This window comes from Schistocerca gregaria, unplaced genomic scaffold (genome assembly GCF_023897955.1).
Source record: "Schistocerca gregaria isolate iqSchGreg1 unplaced genomic scaffold, iqSchGreg1.2 ptg000444l, whole genome shotgun sequence".
Lineage (NCBI taxonomy): Eukaryota > Metazoa > Arthropoda > Insecta > Orthoptera > Acrididae > Schistocerca > Schistocerca gregaria.
The window spans coordinates 27,501-35,000 of NW_026061866.1; the positions used below are offsets into that span (position 1 = coordinate 27,501).

General features: G+C 55.2%; 3 non-coding genes across 3 annotated transcripts in view; all 3 read right to left on the reverse strand.

Annotated features, from left to right (window-relative positions):
• LOC126311707 (large subunit ribosomal RNA) overlaps window positions 1–1,217 on the reverse strand; it is a 4,222-nt gene extending 3,005 nt beyond the window's left edge. Inside the window, exon 1 of the ribosomal RNA XR_007554808.1 lies at window positions 1–1,217. This exon is cut by the window's left edge and continues 3,005 nt beyond it. This is a non-coding gene — a ribosomal RNA (large subunit ribosomal RNA).
• Window positions 1,218–1,405: 188 nt separating this feature from the next.
• On the reverse strand, window positions 1,406–1,560 carry LOC126311713 (5.8S ribosomal RNA). Its single transcript, XR_007554811.1, has one exon. It is a non-coding gene; the product is annotated as a 5.8S ribosomal RNA (ribosomal RNA).
• A 369-nt stretch (window positions 1,561–1,929) lies between these two features.
• Window positions 1,930–3,822, reverse strand: LOC126311701 (small subunit ribosomal RNA). Its single transcript, XR_007554802.1, has one exon. It is a non-coding gene; the product is annotated as a small subunit ribosomal RNA (ribosomal RNA).
• Window positions 3,823–7,500: the final 3,678 nt, after the last annotated feature.

The following is a 7,500-nucleotide window of genomic DNA, read 5'->3' on the forward strand; positions in this document are numbered from 1 at the left end:
GATTTGCACGTCAGAATCGCTACGGACCTCCATCAGGGTTTCCCCTGACTTCGTCCTGGCCAGGCATAGTTCACCATCTTTCGGGTCCCAACGTGTACGCTCTAGGTGCGCCTCACCTCGCAATGAGGACGAGACGCCCCGGGAGTGCGGAGGCCGCCGCCCCGTGAAGGGCGGGGAAGCCCCATCCTCCCTCGGCCCGCGCAAGGCGAGACCTTCACTTTCATTACGCCTTTAGGTTTCGTACAGCCCAATGACTCGCGCACATGTTAGACTCCTTGGTCCGTGTTTCAAGACGGGTCGTGAAATTGTCCAAAGCTGAAGCGCCGCTGACGGGAGCGATTATTCCGCCCGAGAGCATCCCGAGCCAACAGCGGCGCGGGTCCGGGGCCGGGCCAGGTAGGTCCGTCATCCGGGAAGAACCGCGCGCGCTTGCCGGGAGCCCGAGCGCCCAAAGGGGCGAATCGACTCCTCCAGATATACCGCCGAGCAGCCAGCCAGGACACCGGGGCTCTGCCCAACAGACGCGAACCGAGGCCCGCGGAAGGACAGGCTGCGCACCCGGGCCGTAGGCCGGCACCCAGCGGGTCGCGACGTCCTACTAGGGGAGAAGTGCGGCCCACCGCACACCGGAACGGCCCCACCCCGCGGCGAGTGGAAAGGCAACCGGACACGACCCCGCCGCGGATTGCTCCGCGCGGGCGGCCGGCCCCATCTGCCGAGGGCGGGGGCCAGTGGCCGGATGGGCGTGAATCTCACCCGTTCGACCTTTCGGACTTCTCACGTTTACCCCAGAACGGTTTCACGTACTTTTGAACTCTCTCTTCAAAGTTCTTTTCAACTTTCCCTCACGGTACTTGTTCGCTATCGGTCTCGTGGTCATATTTAGTCTCAGATGGAGTTTACCACCCACTTGGAGCTGCACTCTCAAGCAACCCGACTCGAAGGAGAGGTCCCGCCGACGCTCGCACCGGCCGCTACGGGCCTGGCACCCTCTACGGGCCGTGGCCTCATTCAAGTTGGACTTGGGCTCGGCGCGAGGCGTCGGGGTAGTGGACCCTCCCAAACACCACATGCCACGACAGGCGGCAGCCTGCGGGGTTCGGTGCTGGACTCTTCCCTGTTCGCTCGCCGCTACTGGGGGAATCCTTGTTAGTTTCTTTTCCTCCGCTTAGTAATATGCTTAAATTCAGCGGGTAGTCTCGCCTGCTCTGAGGTCGTTGTACGAGGTGTCGCACGCCACACCGCCAGCCGGCTGTGCACGCTACCGAGAAAGTACCGGTATGCGAACCGCCAGGCGACGGGCGCGCATCGCACGTTTAAGGAGACGCGGCCGGCCACACAGGCGACCACGACACTCCCACGTCTCCGAAGCGGGACAAACGCCGCGCGCTTCAGTATACGTAGCCGACCCTCAGCCAGACGTGGCCCGGGAACGGAATCCATGGACCGCAATGTGCGTTCGAAACGTCGATGTTCATGTGTCCTGCAGTTCACATGTCGACGCGCAATTTGCTGCGTTCTTCATCGACCCACGAGCCGAGTGATCCACCGTCCTGGGTGATCTTTTCCTTTTCAGTCTCCCACTGTCTCTTTCAAGACAGCAGCATTTGCGGGACTGAGGCGTCTGACGGCCCCTGTTCCACTATTTTTTTGTGTCCAACGGCCTCACAGCCGATGGGCGTCGTACGGCTCCACACCGGGGCGGACAGGCACTCGGGCGAACGTCATTCAAAACCGGCGCCAGGCGCCAGGTACCGCAGGCCAGCCGCTCCAGAGCTTCAGCGCTCGTACCACACAACAACAACAACACTTCCGCTAGTTTTGAGAGGCACGCGTGGTTCCGCACGCGGCGCACGGCCACTGCCGTACAGGTAGCGTGTTGCGCGACACGACACGACACGCACATCGAAAGACATGCAGTCTAGTCGGTAATGATCCTTCCGCAGGTTCACCTACGGAAACCTTGTTACGACTTTTACTTCCTCTAAATGATCAAGTTTGGTCATCTTTCCGGTAGCATCGGCAACGACAGAGTCGATGCCGCGTACCAGTCCGAAGACCTCACTAAATCATTCAATCGGTAGTAGCGACGGGCGGTGTGTACAAAGGGCAGGGACGTAATCAACGCGAGCTTATGACTCGCGCTTACTGGGAATTCCTCGTTCATGGGGAACAATTGCAAGCCCCAATCCCTAGCACGAAGGAGGTTCAGCGGGTTACCCCGACCTTTCGGCCTAGGAAGACACGCTGATTCCTTCAGTGTAGCGCGCGTGCGGCCCAGAACATCTAAGGGCATCACAGACCTGTTATTGCTCAATCTCGTGCGGCTAGAAGCCGCCTGTCCCTCTAAGAAGAAAAGTAATCGCTGACAGCACGAAGGATGTCACGCGACTAGTTAGCAGGCTAGAGTCTCGTTCGTTATCGGAATTAACCAGACAAATCGCTCCACCAACTAAGAACGGCCATGCACCACCACCCACCGAATCAAGAAAGAGCTATCAATCTGTCAATCCTTCCGGTGTCCGGGCCTGGTGAGGTTTCCCGTGTTGAGTCAAATTAAGCCGCAGGCTCCACTCCTGGTGGTGCCCTTCCGTCAATTCCTTTAAGTTTCAGCTTTGCAACCATACTTCCCCCGGAACCCAAAAGCTTTGGTTTCCCGGAGGCTGCCCGCCGAGTCATCGGAGGAACTGCGGCGGATCGCTGGCTGGCATCGTTTATGGTTAGAACTAGGGCGGTATCTGATCGCCTTCGAACCTCTAACTTTCGTTCTTGATTAATGAAAACATACTTGGCAAATGCTTTCGCTTCTGTTCGTCTTGCGACGATCCAAGAATTTCACCTCTAACGTCGCAATACGAATGCCCCCGCCTGTCCCTATTAATCATTACCTCGGGTTCCGAAAACCAACAAAATAGAACCGAGGTCCTATTCCATTATTCCATGCACACAGTATTCAGGCGGGCTTGCCTGCTTTAAGCACTCTAATTTGTTCAAAGTAAACGTGCCGGCCCACCGAGACACTCAACAAAGAGCACCCTGGTAGGATTTAAACGGGGTCCGCCTCGGGACGCGAAAGCACCCCTTCGGCTCGCCCCACCGGCAGGACGTCCCACGATACATGCCAGTTAAACACCGACGGGCGGTGAACCAACAGCGTGGGACACAAATCCAACTACGAGCTTTTTAACCGCAACAACTTTAATATACGCTATTGGAGCTGGAATTACCGCGGCTGCTGGCACCAGACTTGCCCTCCAATAGATACTCGTTAAAGGATTTAAAGTGTACTCATTCCGATTACGGGGCCTCGGATGAGTCCCGTATCGTTATTTTTCGTCACTACCTCCCCGTGCCGGGAGTGGGTAATTTGCGCGCCTGCTGCCTTCCTTGGATGTGGTAGCCGTTTCTCAGGCTCCCTCTCCGGAATCGAACCCTGATTCCCCGTTACCCGTTACAACCATGGTAGGCGCAGAACCTACCATCGACAGTTGATAAGGCAGACATTTGAAAGATGCGTCGCCGGTACGAGGACCGTGCGATCAGCCCAAAGTTATTCAGAGTCACCAAGGCAAACGGACCAGACAAGCCAATCCGATTGGTTTTGATCTAATAAAAGCGTCCCTTCCATCTCTGGTCGGGACTCTGTTTGCATGTATTAGCTCTAGAATTACCACAGTTATCCAAGTAACGTGGGTACGATCTAAGGAACCATAACTGATTTAATGAGCCATTCGCGGTTTCACCTTAATGCGGCTTGTACTGAGACATGCATGGCTTAATCTTTGAGACAAGCATATGACTACTGGCAGGATCAACCAGGGAGCTGCGTCAACTAGAGCTGAGCAGCCGGCCGCCCGGGAGTGTGTCCCGGGGGCCCGCGCGAACACGCAAGCGTCCGCTCAATTATTCTGCAAACAGGAGGAGGCCGAGCTCCCCTGCACGATACACCTCGAAACCCTCTCAGGTCCCGGCGGCGCGCAGCGCCGTCCTAGGTACTTGGTCGGTTTCGAGAGAGGCGCAATCGCCCGGAGTTAGGCGAGTAGACGGTTTTAGTGCGAACACCCTTGCTCCCAACTGAGCTTGCCGCTGCCGACAGAGGCCCGGGAGCGTGCTGTCGTGGCATTGCCGGCGGGAGACAACACGCGCCACCTATGGTGACCGGCAGCTCCAACGCCAGCGCCACACAAGGGCAAAGCCCCACTTGGGTGCAGAAGCGAACTCTCCCAGCACAGCGCACGCGCCAACACGTCCGCACAACTGCGATACAAACCACCTGCGAGAACCGCTGGGGCGACCGAGCAGCAGACGGCGTCGCGGCGCCGAGTGCCAGGCGGCGGCGCATCCTCAACGCACACAGTCCTCAATCAGACCAGCACACTGCAGATGTCCACCGCGCTTCGCACCGGGCTCGGCTGAACCAACTTTGGCCGCCAGGTGCCGCGTGCAGGGTGCGCCGCAGCGTAGCTGCGCCGCCTGCCGAGCCCGTCGGCTGGCGCTCCTGCCACTCGGCGCCCCCCACCAGCCGCCTGTTGCGCGTGCGCCCACGCAGCGCGCGGCCAACACGCCGGGCGGCCCCCCTTCACCGGCCGGGAACAGTCCCACCAAGCCACCGCCGCGTATCGCTTCATACCCACATGGGCCTAGTCACGTGTGTGGATGTGGCGGGTACCGCTGAAACAACCGGTTAATAGCTGTACCGATCGTCGCCATCACAGATTCACCTCCAGCGTGAACAACCGCTCAACAACGGATTTCCAGTTCATTTGCGTATCTTGGGCAGTAAACGTAGATGTCCACCTACATTTGCGAATTCAACAATTCTTGCATGCCAGGATGTCATGTGTCACGACACGCTACATCAGACCACATACACACTGCGACATGTGCAGAAGAGAACACGTGGAAGGTGGCCCGCGCACGTATGCGATGTCCCTTCCGCGATCCACTGTCAACCGGCATCTGCGGCATGTCCCAGATATGGAACGCGGTCCACCAGGGTAGCACTTTGTGTGAGGCAATACGACAAAGTCGGAATACACGCGTCACTACATCACACGGCTCACGCTGACCTGACCTGACTCACCGCACCACCACCCCCAGCGACCCAGGGTGACATACAATGCGTTCGTACGTTCCTCCCACACGCCTCTACGGCGTACCACAGTGCAACCTAGCTGTTATTGGGAGACGAGACAAGTAGCATCGAGCACAACATATGGAAATTGAGATTCGACACCGTTGGGCACAGCCAGCGTACGGTCACACGTATCACACTACTTCACTCTGTACGTAACTACCGATGATCGGTACAGCGTGTGGGTTACGCGTACGACATCAGCGGACAATGGACACAGACCATACCACGACGTACACTGAGGGCGTCGACATCTGAACGCAACTGAACAGCTGCGAGGCTCATTTAACACTCAAACGCCAGACCGACCAGCTTGAGAGGACGGAGACACAAAGAGAGGGGCAGAGGGGGGGGGGGGGGGGGCGATATAGTCCTATTGCAGTACAATTGACAGTGGATAGCGGGAATATGTGGAAAGTAAGCAACACTCGCAAGACATCTACATGAGGATAACAACGACACCAGAGATTCCGAGCAGTGAACTATGTTAGGCAAAGGGACAACGTGGGTTAGGTTAAGGGACAACGTGGGTTAGGTTAAGGGACAACGTGGGTTAGGTTAAGGGACAACGTGGGTTAGGTTAAGGCACAACGTGGGTTAGGTTAAGGGACAACGTGGGTTAGGTTAAGGGACAACGTGGGTTAGGTTAAGGGACAACGTGGGTTAGGTTAAGGGACAACGTGGGTTAGGTTAAGGGACAACGTGGGTTAGGTTAAGGGACAACGTGGGTTAGGTTAAGGGACAACGTGGGTTAGGTTAAGGGACAACGTGGGTTAGGTTAAGGGACAACGTGGGTTAGGTTAAGGGACAACGTGGGTTAGGTTAAGGGACAACGTGGGTTAGGTTAAGGGACAACGTGGGTTAGGTTAAGGGACAACGTGGGTTAGGTTAAGGGACAACGTGGGTTAGGTTAAGGGACAACGTGGGTTAGGTTAAGGGACAACGTGGGTTAGGTTAAGGGACAACGTGGGTTACGTTAAGGGACAACGTGGGTTACGTTAAGGGACAACGTGGGTTACGTTAAGGGACAACGTGGGTTACGTTAAGGGACAACGTGGGTTACGTTAAGGGACAACGTGGGTTAGGTTAAGGGACAACGTGGGTTAGGTTAAGGGACAACGTGGGTTAGGTTAAGGGACAACGTGGGTTAGGTTAAGGGACAACGTGGGTTAGGTTAAGGGACAACGTGGGTTAGGTTAAGGGACAACGTGGGTTAGGTTAAGGGACAACGTGGGTTAGGTTAAGGGACAACGTGGGTTAGGTTAAGGGACAACGTGGGTTAGGTTAAGGGACAACGTGGGTTAGGTTAAGGGACAACGTGGGTTAGGTTAAGGGACAACGTGGGTTAGGTTAAGGGACAACGTGGGTTAGGTTAAGGGACAACGTGGGTTAGGTTAAGGGACAACGTGGGTTAGGTTAAGGGACAACGTGGGTTAGGTTAAGGGACAACGTGGGTTACGTTAAGGGACAACGTGGGTTACGTTAAGGGACAACGTGGGTTACGTTAAGGGACAACGTGGGTTACGTTAAGGGACAACGTGGGTTACGTTAAGGGACAACGTGGGTTACGTTAAGGGACAACGTGGGTTAGGTTAAGGGACAACGTGGGTTAGGTTAAGGGACAACGTGGGTTAGGTTAAGGGACAACGTGGGTTAGGTTAAGGGACAACGTGGGTTAGGTTAAGGGACAACGTGGGTTAGGTTAAGGGACAAATTGAGTTAGGTTAAGGGACAAATTGAGTTAGGTTAAGGGACAAATTGAGTTAGGTTAAGGGATAATCTGGTACAACCACAGTTAGGTTAAGCGATAATCTGGTACAGCCACAGTTAGGTTAAGCGATAATCTGGTACAGCCACAGTTAGGTTAAGCGATAATCTGGTACAGCCACAGTTAGGTTAAGCGATAATCTGGTACAGCCACAGTTAGGTTAAGCGATAATCTGGTACAGCCACAGTTAGGTTAAGCGATAATCTGGTACAGCCACAGTTAGGTTAAGCGATAATCTGGTACAGCCACAGTTAGGTTAAGCGATAATCTGGTACAGCCACAGTTAGGTTAAGCGATAATCTGGTACAGCCACAGTTAGGTTAAGCGATAATCTGGTACAGCCACAGTTAGGTTAAGCGATAATCTGGTACAGCCACAGTTAGGTTAAGCGATAATCTGGTACAGCCACAGTTAGGTTAAGCGATAATCTGGTACAGCCACAGTTAGGTTAAGCGATAATCTGGTACAGCCACAGTTAGGTTAAGCGATAATCTGGTACAGCCACAGTTAGGTTAAGCGATAATCTGGTACAGCCACAGTTAGGTTAAGCGATAAAGTTGGTTAAATTCGGTATTGTGTGGGAAGGGGGCAGAGAGAG